Source organism: Meriones unguiculatus, chromosome 4 (genome assembly GCF_030254825.1).
Source record: "Meriones unguiculatus strain TT.TT164.6M chromosome 4, Bangor_MerUng_6.1, whole genome shotgun sequence".
NCBI lineage: Eukaryota > Metazoa > Chordata > Mammalia > Rodentia > Muridae > Meriones > Meriones unguiculatus.
In genome coordinates this window covers 130,064,665-130,079,013 of record NC_083352.1, presented here as the reverse complement: position 1 = coordinate 130,079,013, position 14,349 = coordinate 130,064,665, and the positions used below count along the sequence as shown (strand labels likewise).

The following is a 14,349-nucleotide window of genomic DNA, read 5'->3' as shown; positions in this document are numbered from 1 at the left end:
CAGAGAACCAGATGCACTAGTTAGGACCACACAGTTGAATAATTAAAGAACATAAATTAAACATTGGGTAGATGTAAAAAAAAAATATCCTTGGAGAATTTAGAAAGGGTGAGATTAAGCATTGGGGCTCTCCAGAGAAAGTCTAATCCCTGGAAAGAACAAGATGAGGGGGAAGATGTAATAAAACCAGAAATTACATAGAGAGTGGGTGTGTGGCTGAGGAATAGGGCACTTGTCTGTGTGCTAGGCCCTGGGTTCCATACCCAGCACTACCAAGTGGAAAAGCCTCAATGATTTAGAAGGAAGAACAGAGCCTCTATGATTATTGGAAGGCTTCTGTAAAGATGGATCTCTGTGGATGTCATGGAAAAGAGTGAAAACTGGAACATGTGAAATTGTGTTTAGAGTAGCTGCTGTCTACAACACAAGAAAGCTCACTTCAAGCCAAGATGTAAAACAACCCTATTTTGTGTGGTGTGCTTTAGATGTTTAGGGAAGCCTCTATGAGCCTCTGTAATGGTCTTTTGCTGTGCAGATTGAGAATTCTTTCCTCTGTGAGTTTATTATATAGTCAATCTGATGAAGTCCACTCCTGTGCATCCACTGTGAGTCTAAAGCTGTCAGCATTGTTGATGATTCTCGACGCCCTGCTTTGCTGGGTGGAGAGCATCCTGCCTGGGGGGACTTGCCTTTCCTGAAGGAAAAGTGAGGTGTCCCAAGGGGAAGGAAAAGACACTCAGAACTAGGGAAGTTGTCCACTCCCAGGGATGATGGGGGAGGGATGGCTAGGGAGTAGCCTGGAAAGCTTCAGAAGAGGACAGTCTTGAGCTACCAGGTCACTGTGGCCACTGCCATTCAGGGAAACACAAGCTTCAATGTGGCCTACCTCAGTCTCATGCAGATCAGGCTGAGTGGACTCCAGAAGAGCAGGAAGTTTGGCATTAGCCACTAAAGTGTAGCTGGTGTTTGCTACTTTGTGTGTTCTTTTTTCTTCCACCCTTCTCCAGCCCCTTTCTTTTTCCCTTGCAACTCCCTGACACTAGATAGGAGAGAAAAAAGAATAGAGAGAAAAGGGAATGACATTATCTTTAGACTATTTCCTACTGATTACCGACCTCAGCTTTTTGGGTCAAGCTTAATATTCACAGTCAGAATATTAAATTTCTAATTCTTCTTATTTCTTTGTGCACTATGGCTTGGCACACAGTGACCAAAGCATCCAACCAGCAACCAGCAACAGCCTACCTATCAGGCTGTAGCATTTTCCTATCCTCTGAAAAGTCACCAGAATTCAAAACATTATACAATGCAGAAACTATCTGTAGTTCACAAAATCACACCTCTGCTAGAGCATGAGGCAAACCGTAGTTAGCCCATATGAATCAGCCTCATATCCCCACAGCTGGGATTAAAAGAAAAACACATTATTACAATATATAAATTTTAAAGAAATGAAAATTCTCACTACACTGAAGGGTCTTTTTCTCTAGCCCATCTGCTTCATCTCTACAGAGAGGGTAGAGAAGAGATGTGAGTTAAGGAAGGAGATGCTGTTTAGAACATAGAAAGAAGGCCAACAGAGCCAGGAAAAAGTCCACAGCAGTTATATCCATGGACCATCGCAGAATAGTCTATTTTGGGAGGAGAGTTGGCATGCTGGGGCCCAGGCCAGAGTATTGCAGGAAGAGTCTCAGTAGCATAGGTTCACATGCCTGGGTCAGTGAAGGAACTCTGTAAAGATGTGTGGCCTTGTTCATCTCTCAAGTTTGGGTGGCAGTTGGAAATGACCCAGGTGCCTTCTGAATTCAGAACTTCCTTTGCTAAGGATGCTCCACTCTTTCTGGAACATACCACACTCAGTTCTGAGAATTCACTGTTGGCCACAGTTCCTGCAGCCTCACCACACTGGCCATCTCCCGAGTCAAGAGGCAATCTATGTCCCAGGATGCCTGGAGTGAGGTGCTGGCCTGTTGAAAGCACTTGTTGACAAAGACAGAGGGTGAGCATTATGACTGAGCCCAAAAGACGCTTGAATGTCTGTGAAGTAGGTTTTAAAAATACCTACTCACATATTTCACTAAGCCCTCCTCCTGGCCTACAGGGCTGGTTAAAATTTACTTGATGTTGCTTGAGCTGTGTTTACAGACTTCGGAATGCAGCTCACTCTTGAATCTTGTCATTGCAGCAGCAGCCGGGTGAGCCATAGCGGTGGCTCCAGCAGTTCTTTGGCAACAGCATGATAAATTATTTGAGAAGAGGGGAGGCCCATCTTTCACCAGTACTACAGCTCAGAATATACAGCCAATCTCGGATGTCCTTCAGTGATAGATGGTGCTCTTTGCTTTATTTCACGTGAAACAGGGACTTCTAAACCTTGGGCAGTGGGGAGGGTTTTTGAGGATGAATGTGTCTCATTGGATGGGGCTTGGGACTTGAGGAAATGGAAAGATAACAGGTGACAAGCTCATATGACTGGCCACCTGCAGGTCAGGCCTCTGTCACCACCTAAATGGGTCTCAGAGCCCTGAGTTCCCCACTGTCACCTGGGCTGGGACTGGCAGCCCAGCTAAAAGAGCTCCTTTTCCCACATCCCCAGCTAGAGATTTTGTGAAGCTTACCTCTTTCTGCTCTCACTTGGGTGCCTGCGCTTCATTCTTTTCCACCCAGAGACCAAAGGAGATTGAACCTTACAGCTGGAGAAGTGGGCACTTCCCTGCTTGGTGTCCAGAGGGCTTTCCAGAAGACTCAGAACCACACTCAAGTTTGAGATTTCCAAGGTTTGAACATGCTCCATCTCAGCAGTCCCATGACAATTCCTCTGGGGGCATGGTCCACAGAGGACATCTCAGCTCCTTATAAAGATGTTTAATTTGATGCTGTATACATTGGTTGTAAACTTAATTTTCACATATAGACACAAGCAAAGGCACAGGTCCAGGTGAGTTTGTGGGTTTAGGTGAGCATATAGCAAAGGTTTGGAAAGGCATATTTTCCCCCTAATAGAGGGGACAACAGGAGTTGAGTTTGTTTTCAGGGGGACTTTAGGTCCATTCACGTTTTGACAGGAGCAATATACGCATGTATTAGTTTTATAACCGAAAACAAATTTTGCTTAGACATGTTTATTTTGGGATAACTGAAAGCAGAATTGAAAGTAATGTTTTAAGAAATTCATGTTATAAGCTGAGTAAGAGAACTGCATACCAGGTCTATAATCGTGGTAGAGACAGAGTTATGTACATCCGCTGCAAGTGCGATCCAAGAAACACTTCGCCCACTTTGAAGCACCTCACTCCAGCAGGAATGAGTCTTCGGTTGCCAGAGAGAAGGTGTAAACTGTAGTGGAAGGAGAAACAGGACATATTCAAGGTACCAGGGCCAGAAGTTTTGAAGGACTCAGCTATGTCATGGCCACTGAGAGATGAAATGCATATTTTTGGTGATCTGATGGCTGCAAGGAAAAAGAAAAGCATACGTTTTGGATTAAGTATTCAGTTAACTATGAAACAACAGGTTTTATTATGGCATTTTATTAAATAAAAGGGTAATAAAAACTATGCACATATTTGAAGAGGTTATGTAATTTTTATTATATAATTTTATTTATGCATCTATTCATTCATCCATATATTCAAATATATCAGTAACATTTATTTTTGCTAAGTATTTTAACTTGATTTTTAAAAATTTATGTGCATTTAATCTTAATAGTCCATCATCAAAATAAAACTACATTAAAGTGTATTGACGTTTTACATATGTGTAGGATCACACACATACACACAGGCATGCATGTACACCCCCCCACACACACACAAAGGCAGAGGTTGTTAAGTAGTGATTCAGCCCCGTGCTTGAGTTTTCTAGTGTCAAATGACAGCCTTATAGATATAAGCTCAGACAACATAGTGTGTTGTCTTGGTCATTGTTCTATTGCTGTGAAGAGATACCAAAACCAAAGCAACTCTTTTTTTTTTTTTTTTTAAGCATTTCATTGGGAGATTGCATACAGTTTCAGTGACTGCGTCCATTACCTTCATGGTGGGGTGCACAGCACTGGTACTAGTAGCTGGAAACTTTATATCTGATACTTAGGCAGGAGAAGGGGGGAGAAGAGAGAGAGAGACAGATAAACAGACAGAGATAGACAGACAGACAAACAGATAGAATAAACAGAGAGACAAAGAGACAGAGAGACTGGGCCTGGTGTGGGCTTTTGAAAACTCAAAACCCATCTCCAGTGACACACATCCACCAATAAGGCCATAACTCCTAATCCTAATCCTACTAAGCATTCATCTATCTATCTATCTATCTATCTATCTATCTATCTATCTATCTATCTATCATCTGTCTGTCTATATATCTATCTATCTATCTATCTATCATCTATCTACCTATTTATCTATCTACCTATTTATCTATCTACCTATTTATCTATCTATCTATCTATCTACCTATCATCTATCTACGCCTATTGGGCTATTCTCAAACCACAACACACGCTTTCCCTAAAATGCAGAAAACTCTTTTCTGGGCTCTGAAAGTAAACATCTTCTCTTTATTAATGAATCTAGACATCACCCGAAGTCTGTAACAGGCATTTTGCTTTCCCTTGAAAGTCTGATTTAGGTTATTGACTACAAAATGTTACAATTTTCTTACCTACAGAAATGTCCAACTGAACATGTCAAAGTTAATGGACCAGATGTGACTGCTTCCTGATGCAGAACCATCGTGTTCATGCTGTGAGACACATTTGGCATGCCTTGTTCCCAGTCACTATTACAACACTTACAGAAATTGCCAAGACACATCTTGGAGAAGGGTACTCTTCCCACCAGCAGAACATGCAGTAGCATTAACTAGGTGTCTTAAAGTAGGGTCCTCCCCAAAAATCCATGGGGCACCAGGGCATGTGCAATTTATACAGGATGGGAGCCAAGAAGTGGAGCAAGGAAAGACTCTCTTTCCAAAGTTGCTGCTGTGGGTCCCTGTTGTGACTATCCTGCAAGCTAAGGAACTGCCATCTTGCCAAGTCCAGCTATGCTCCCTTGCAGAGCAATTATCCAGCTGGGCTGTTGGCTGTTTCTTTCCTCTCCAGGAATGGTGGACAGGGTCCCAAGACTCTCACCTGAGTATCCAATCACTTCTTACTACCTGCTGTATGCAACTCTGTCTCAATTGAACATGGCCTCGGGGAGGAACTAGAGTATATGGGTAGGTTGGGAGTGGGGAAAGGGGCTGTGGATGAGGAGGGGCTTCATATGTGCAGCTAAGGGAAGCCCCCATCTCTGATGGATAAAGGCTTTCCGCAGAGGAAGAGCACCCACACTCCTCTATAAATAACCTCTCCCCCATGCTCTGTAATGATGCTCAACAACCTCACTGGTTCTCGGAAGAGAATGTTGGGTTGACTCCTGCCTTGGTTGTCATTTATACCTTAGGAGGAGGGATAGACATTGCTTATGTATTCCACTGGAAAGGCATTTCAGAGATCTGACTTCATCCGAATCACCACACATGAATGCAGAAGATCTCCACGGTGAGACAGGAGATAGGGTCATTCATGAAATTGTGTGTTCCCCCCTCCCCCAGGCCCACCAAAAATTCTAACCCTTCGTGGATCACCTGGACACAACTGAGAGAGGGAGACCTTGTCAGTATGAAATGAGTGCAGGTTTGCACAGATCTCTGCACTCTTTCTTTCTTTCTTTCTTAGATTGATTTTTTTATTAATTACAGTTTATTCACTTTGTATCCCCCTACAGTTCCCTCCCTCCTCCCCTCCCCAACCTACCGTCCATTCCCTTTCTCCACCCATGTCCCTCCCCAAGCCCAGTGATGGGGGAGGTCCTCCTCCCCTTCCTTCTGATCCTAGTCTATCAGGTCTCATCATGAGTGGCTGCATGGCTGCACTGTCTTCCTCTATGGCCTGGTAAGCCTGCTTCCCCCTCAGGGGGAGGCGATCAAAGAACAGGCCAATCAGTTCATGTCAGAGACAGTCCCTGTTCCCATTACTCTGGAACCCACTTGGACACTGAACTGCCATGAGCTACATCTGTACAGGGATTCTAGGTTATCTCCATGAATGGTCCTTGGTTGGAGTATCAGTCTCAGAAAGGGGAACACTACTCCACTGCTGGTGGAAATGTAAACTTGTACAACCACTTTGGAAATCAATCTGGTGCTTTCTCCGACAATTAAGAGTAGTGCTTCCTCAAGATCCAGCCATACCACTCCTAGGCATATATCCAAAAGATGCTCAAGTATACAAGGACATTTGTTCAACCATGTTTGTAGCAGCTTTATTTGTAATAGCCAGAAGCTGGAAACAACCTAGATGCCCCTCGGTTGAGGAATGTATACAGAAATTGTGGCAAATCTACACAATGGAATATTACTCAGCAATAAAAAACAAAGAAATCATGAAATTTGCAGGTAAATGCTCTCTGCACTCTTGAAGCAGGTGGAGAGGCTGCGGATCAGGGACACAGGTGTTATAAGCTCACTGGGGGTACTTCTTGGGGGTGACTCACTGATCAGCTAACGAAGCCTTAGGGATCACAGGTGCACAGTTTACCATCCAGGCAGTCTCTGGAGAGGCCTGCAGTAGTGCAAATATGAAGATCTGGAACACTTAGACCCAAATTTGCATGCAACCAAACTGTAGCCTTTGGGGCAAATTTTGCCACATCTGAAGGCAAAAGCACTGGCCCGTTTAACAACTTGCCTCTCTGCTCTGCATATGTGGACAACAAGCCTTTGTTTCTTGTGTCCTGTCCATCTTCTGTTCTTGAAGAAAAACTCCTTCCCCAAATCACTCTCAATGGAATGTAACTGGTCTCACTCTATAGCTACTTCTGTTCTGCCAGCTCTGTGGGTTTGGCTGATCTGTGGCTGCTTACCTCCAGCTGTGAGCTGTTTTGTTTTGGTTTGTTTGTTTGTTTTTTATCTCAACCGGATTGGTGAGGAAGAATACATCCAATTTGCATTTCCAGTGGACTAGTTTACCATCTTCCTCACAGACTTGGTCCTCAGAGAAGTTCTGTTGAAGATGCTCTGAGAGTTAACTGGGCCAAGGATGCTTGCCCCTTCTGGGTACCAGGAGATGGTGTCCCACAGGGCCCACTCCCTGCGGCATGCCCTGAGAAAGGGAGGGACACCTGGCTGCACTGAGGCCTGCAGGCTTCGTGTGCAGCAGCCTCCAGCTTGTTCTGGGATTGTGCTCAGCAGATTGGGATGGGAATGCAAGAGCAAGCACTCGTGAGCGCGCACACACACACACACACACACACACACACATTTACATTTGTGCACACTCACATACCTAAACACACACACACACACACACACACACACGCATGCGAGTACAATTTTCCTCATCCTTGTTGGTCTTTTTCATTAATTTTATTTCCAGCATGAAAAATTCCTTCTAGTAAACCAAGTGAAAGGACCGGAATCGGCATAAGATGCCCCAAGACAAGTTCTCAGCATGAGGGAGATTTGTTTGCATAAAGGAGATTTGTTCTCCCCATAAAGGAGAGAGACAAAGGGCAGGGAATAAGAGACAAAGACAGAGATAAAGAGTGAGAGAGAAGGAGGAGGGAACAAGGAAGGGGGTGGGAATCAAGGGGTTTGACCTGTCAGTTAAAGTAGGATTTTTGAGATCTGTCATACAGCAGTGTTTTTATAATTAATTATAGTGTATTTAGAGTCATTGCTTTTGAATGAATGTTAAAAGAATACTCGAGAAAAATAACCTAAAGATGAAAATTGTTCATTTAAAAACATTTACTTTTACTTTATGTGCATTGGTGTTTAGCCTGCATGCATGTCTGTGTGAGGGTGTCGGATCTCCCGGAATTAGAGTCACAGGCAGTTGTAAGTTATCCTGTAGGTGCTAGGAATTGAACCTGGGTCCTCTGGAAGAGCAGTCAGTGCTCTTAACCACTTAGCCAACTCTCCAGTCCCCAGAAACTGTTTATTCTTGTGGAAGGCATCAAACATCAGTGTATGATCACTTGGTCCTATGAAGTGGAACAGAACATTTCGGGGTGGGAATATGAGGCAAGAGTTTTCTCATTTTGAGTGGACAAGAAGCTGAGAAGGACACACAGGAAAGAAGCAAGTCAGGACTACCATCTAGTCTCCTGGGATCTGTACACAAAGACCCACTTCCTCCTCTTAAAGTTTCCAAAACCTCCCAAGACAGGGCCACAAGCTGGGGACAAGCACTGAACCTGCAGGCCTGTAGGGGACATTTTATATTCAAACCTTAACAAAATTAAGTATCTCAAAATAGCCAAGCAAACTTTGAGTGCAAACTTCAAATGTATGAAAGGCCTTATTTCCAGTGGAGAGGAGTTATGGTGGTAAAAGCGGGTAAATGGTTCTCAGATCAGGACTTTGGTTTCTGCAGGGGACCAAGCCTTAACGCCCTTCCCTTACCTTAGCTTGTTGCTCCAGAGAGGGAAAAGCTGGACTTTAATGATAGCATTGCTTTTGTACAGACGTAAGCAGAATTGGCAGTTTCTGCTGAAGCCAATTTCAGTTGTTTAGAATTGAAGATTGAAAAATAGCAGTCTAAAGAGATAGGTGCTTGCAGTGCCCAGATGTTGAGCGGGATTCTCAGCATGGGACTTGGCAGCCACTGCTCTGCATCCCAGGCGCTTCTCCTTGGCATTCATTTCATCACCATTTTCTTCCTGGAAAGGCATTTGCAATTCTGGACAGACACATGGGTGTGATAAGCAGGGTTTACTTTTTGCTTTTCTTCTAAAGCAGGAATGTATTCCCTGGCCAGATGCCGGAGCTTACTTGATCTGTGTATTAGATTGAACTTCATGGGGAGGAAATAAAACTTTTATGAAAGTGTTTCTAGAACAGGAATGTTGAAAGCCACCCTTACGTTTCACAGGTGACAAACATTAGCCTGAATTCTTGCCAGCAGTGAAGTGCTGATTGAAATTGTGTGGTAGGCAGCTTTCTGTGACTGTGACAAAGTGCGTTAGAGAATCAGCTCACAGGAGGTCTCAGCACTCAGGTGGATGGCCCCATTCCTCTGTGGTTGTGGAGAGGTGGCACAGCACTGCAGGAGCACTCAGCAGAGGAAGTGGCTGTCCTTCCTCTAGCTCGGTGGTTCTCAACCTATGGGTATCGATCCTGTTGGGGTTGCAAATCAACTATTTACATTATGATTCATAACAGTAGCAAAATTAGTTATGAAGAAGTAACAAAAATAATTTTATGTTTGGGGTCACAACACGAGGAAATGCATTAAAGGGGCAAAGCATTAGGAAGGTTGAGAACAACTGCTCTAGTGTTCAGTGAGGGACCCTGTCCCCCCAAACAAGGTGGTTCCTGGGTAAATAACAGATTGGGGACCAAAGCTTTTCCCATGGATCTGTTGGGGAAGGAAGACAGTCATTCAAACCATAGCCAACAGACTGAGTTTTACATCCCCAGTTACTGCATGAAAACCACCCCAGGAAACCTACAGGTGCCTGGAATCAGCCATGGTTTCTCCATTTCTTTTCAACGATTTTCGCACCTTCCATGCTGTGTTTGGTACTAGATGACATGATGCTCAGCTACTGGATGTAGTGTTTTTTCTTACAGAATACTAACAGAGTTAAAAGAAGAAAATGTTTCCCACACCTCAGCCATTTCAAAGACACCAGGGACAGTGGAAATGATATGGATACTATATCATCTGGGCTTCCCACTCTTATTTACATATATTATTTTTTAGTTCAACAACAAGGAAGAGAAAGTCAAGGGCATGTACTGGTCACTTGTGTGAGAAGGGATGGTGGGGGCTGTGCTGAGGCTCTCTGATGTCTAGGTGTGTTCATCACTGACAGGACAGCTCTACCATCATCTTCAAAGCTTGGGCGGGTCCCTTAAAGAAAGGGGCATCCATATTGTAGTGTAAGGGAGTTCAGTAGGGGTGAAGAGACATAGGAACTAGAGAACACTGGGACTGTGTTTCTGTGTGAAGGTACCTAAGGAGAGCAAGTGTGGATGGGGAGCTGACATCAAGGACAGTGCACACTTGTCAAAAATTTACACTCCAAGCCCATCACCTCTCCTATCCTAGAATTGCACCTGCTCGGTGAAACCTTACATCCTTCTTGTTATGACTTAACTGTGATAGATGGTTAGATTTTGATGTTTATAAAGTCTGGTTGATATCATATAAGTCACCCAAAGAGAAGCCTTAAGTGTGAAGCTTGTCATTTCAAAGGAGGATTTGATATGTTTCATTTCCTCTGGATTCATTCTGGAGCATTCTGTATCTGCCCAAATCCCTGACGTCAAGTGCATGGAAGAAGGACATTCAGAGAAAGCCAGCATACAAGGCAGCAGACTTGCCAGGTGGATTGCAGCCTAATCACTGCTTTGTGAGGCTTAGCACCCTTCAAACTGTATCAAAAGGCTGATATCACACCAGTCCTTCCTTCTTCCTCTACACACCACCTCCAGAATCCTCAGATTCTTCCTCCAAAGAAACTTTTTTCAGTCTTCCTAGCCTCTATGTTAAAAAGTACTGTCTAATATAATATAATATTATAGGATAATCATACTAAAATTTGTACACCTAAAGAAGCTAAGCAAGAAGGAGGACTCTGGGTAAGATGCTCAATCCTCATTCAGAAAGGCAAATATGATAGACATCAGAAGAAGGTGAAAACAAGGAACAAGACAGGAACCCACCACAGAGGGCCTCTGAAAGACTCTACCCAGCAGAGTATAAAGCAGATGCTGAGACTCGTAACCAAACACTGGGCAGAGTGCAGGGAATCTTATGAAAGAAAAGAGATATAAAAAAACCTGGAAGGGTCTGGAGCTCCACAAGAAGAACAACAGAACCAAAAAATCTGGGCCTAGGGGTCTTTTTTAAGACTGATACTCCAACCAAGGACCATTCATGTAGAATTTATGACAGTTCAGTGTCCAAGTGGGTTTCCTTAGTAAGGGGAACAAGGGCTGTCCCTGACACGAGCTCAGTGACTGGCTCTTTGATCACCTCCCACTAAGGGGGGAGCAGCCTTACCAGGCCACAGAGGAAGACTATGAAAGACAGTCCTGGCTGAGACCTGATAGGCTAGGGCCAGATGGAAGAGGAGAAGGTCCTCCACTATCAGTGGACTAGTGAAGAGCCATGGGAGGAGATGAGGGAGGGAAGGAGGACAGGATTGGGAGGGGACTAGGATGGGGCTACAGCTGGGATACAAAGTGAATAAACTGTAATAAATAAAAAATTATATTAAAAAAGTACTGTCTAGGACTCAGTACCCTCCTTCTGGGTGGCTGCCAGACCCTTGTCAGGGTAACAGTCCCTGTGAAGAGGGCCCTCCTTCCTGGTGCACACTCAGGGGAAAGAAGGGCCATTCAGCCAGCAAGCTTATTAGCAATGCAGGACCCAGACCACGGGCTGGAAGACAACTACTGAGAACAGGAAAAAGGCTGCCCAGAGCTGGGGAAAGTACTCCCACCGGAGAGGCGAGGGTCAGAAAAGGAAGAGGCAGACTCCCTTCTCTGTAGTCCAAAACAACACAGAATGCCAGCACAATCTGCTCACTAGGACAGTGGTAATCATATTTTATAGCTCTAAAGGATTATATTATTACCCTTAGACCAATCCTCGCTGCTACTCTCTCTCTTCCTCTGTGTGTGTGTGTGTTGGATATATCTGTCTGTGCTTGTGTATGTGTGCAAATGCATGTATACATAGATGCATGTGGAGGCCAGGCATTGATGTTGGGTGTCTTCTGCTCCAACCCGCGGGGCTTCAACAGGGTTCCTAAGGTGGAGAGATTGGAAGGAATGGGGGAGAGGGGACAAGAGATGCAGGAATGAAAGCCAAGTCTGTTCATCTGATCAAGGCTTCCGTTTATTAGACATTTTTACCCAACTTATATAGGGAGAAGACAGGAAAGGGGGAAGGTTAATCTACTGCTGCAGGAAATAGGAAGAGTGCTTTCACGCTTTTCACAAGAGTTAAATATTGTATCTGCAAGATACCATAAGGATGTTCTCTTAAGATATCTTACAGATTCTCCATGGCACGCCTGGGTTGGCTACGCAGAGGCTATTTAAGCTGTGGGCTGGCTTTCCCCGGGATCCGAGGATTGTTCAATGTTCCTGAATAAACTGCATTGAAAAAAAAAAAGAATAAAAGAAATCACCACTTGGTAATATTAAAAAAAAAAAAGATATCTTACAGATTCTCTAACAAATGGATGTCCTCACAATCTATCACCCATGATTTAGGATCTTAGATAACTCTTTCACTAACTAGCTTTAGGTCTCCACTAAATGACCTTTGCTCTCTACTTGGCTTTAGATTCAGTAACTACCTTTGTCTCCACTAGATGGCTTTGGCTTTGGCTTCCGTAGATAGCTTTGGCTCCCGGCAGTCTTCTTCATCCACTCTGCGCTTTATGTTCTGAGGTGGTATCCCTCACCACCACTGAAGCCCACTGATTCAGCTAGCCTGGCTGGCCAGTGAACTCCATCTTCCCACTGCAGAGATTACAGGAATGTATCACCACGCCTCGAGTTTCACATGGATGGTTTCTGTAAGTCTGAACTCAGGTCTCCATGCTCATGCAGCAAGCACATTACAAACTGGGCCATCGCCCCAGCACTCTGCTGCTACTCTGTAGCCATTCAGGATGCACAGGTGCAGGCTCTCCAAATAAGACTTGGGGTAAGACTTGAGGACATCCAAGGATTCTTTGTTCAATATGTGGGCTTCAGTATTTCTGCCAAAAGCAGGAATTGATCACAGCATGGTGGAATCTTTCTGGAAATTTCTGTGTAACTTTCTTACCTGAGATTCAGCTGCCACAGTGTGGAGGAAGCTAGTTCCTGACAGGGACCTTAAGAGTTCCAGTTCTCAGAAAGACCCATCTTCTGAGATGACTGCGGGCTTCAGCTGCATGCTTTAAAATCCTTACCTGTGAATCATTTTAAATTCCGAGACAACCTGCGCAGCTGACAAAGAACTTGGGCTGTGGCATGATCATGACTTCCAAGCACATCTACAGGTTTCCAGAAAGAAGTTGAATTTGATTCCTCCTTCCTGAGGTGGAGCTGGACTGACTGACTGACTGACTAGATACAAAATAAGGCCCATGTGGTAGTGCATCTTCCAAAGCTAGGTCAGAAAAAGATGCTGCTTTCTGCTCTTCTGTGTCACTCATTTGGACTGACATTCCCAGAAATCAAAATAAAAAATAAAAACAAAATGCTTCACCTATGCTAAAGGTTCCACAAGACTGATTGACTGATTTGGGCTTGTGGTTGAGGAGAGTTGGAATCTTGAATATCTATAGCCAAATTGCCGTTGAACTATCTCCAACTGTTTGGAAAAAAAAATGCCTTGATTTATGGCTTTATTTTCTCGTATAACTATAAAAACTTCATGAATTCATTTCCACACTGTAACGTGGCATTTAAGGACAACCTGAATCTGTTCCCTGGCTATGATTAGTGTCATTTGCCTCCAGAATAAACTCTCGTATTCCTTTTGAGCTGAGACTGTGTTTTATATTGAAGCACTGTTGGAGCATTTCCAGGAGGGGAAGCCTGCTGCCTTGTTGGAAGACTGTCCGGCATTCCTCTAGAGAAGTTCACACAGCCCACAGGTGAGCACTCGATGAACCAACTTCAGAAACAGTTCCCAACCTAGAACCTCTCTGCACAGATGTAGCCCATGGCAGCTCAGTATCCGAATGGGTTCCCTAGTAATGGGAACAGGAACTGTCTCTGACATGAACTGATTGGCCTGCTCTTTGATCACCTCCCCCTGAGGGAGAAGCAGTCTTACCAGGCCACAGAGGAAGACAATGCAGCCAGTCCTGATGAGACCTGATAGGCTAGGGTCAGATGGAGAGGGAGGAGGACTTCCCCTATCAGTGGACTTGGAGAGGGGCATGGGAGGAGATGAGGGAGGAAGGGAGGGATTATGAGGGAGGGGGCTACAGCTGGGATACCAAGTAGTAAGCTGTAATTAATTACAGTTAATGTTACAGTTAATTAACCTTAATTAACTAATTAATATTAATAATTTTTTAAAAAGAAACAGTTCCCCAAACTGTGCTCAGTCCTTCAGCTGACAGTGTCTGCAACCAGCATCCTTCCTAGATATCCATGAGAGACCTCAATCCAGCGACCAGCTAAGTCACACTCAACTCTCTGACCCTCAGAAAGTTAGTAAACTTAGTGCTTTAGAAAATGTTTGTTGGTTTGACATGCTAAGTTTCAGGACAGTGTGTCATCCCAAATAAGACAATTAACACACAAGACATAATACAGACTCCCCAGCCTGAAACCATG

The 14,349-nt window shown here is 44.2% G+C and overlaps 1 non-coding gene across 1 annotated transcript; it reads left to right on the top strand.

Moving 5' to 3' along the window:
- The first annotated feature begins 3,142 nt into the window (after positions 1 to 3,142).
- LOC132653893 (small nucleolar RNA U85) lies at positions 3,143 to 3,453 on the top strand. The gene has a single exon (XR_009591718.1). It is a non-coding gene; the product is annotated as a small nucleolar RNA U85 (small nucleolar RNA).
- The last annotated feature ends 10,896 nt before the right edge of the window (positions 3,454 to 14,349 follow it).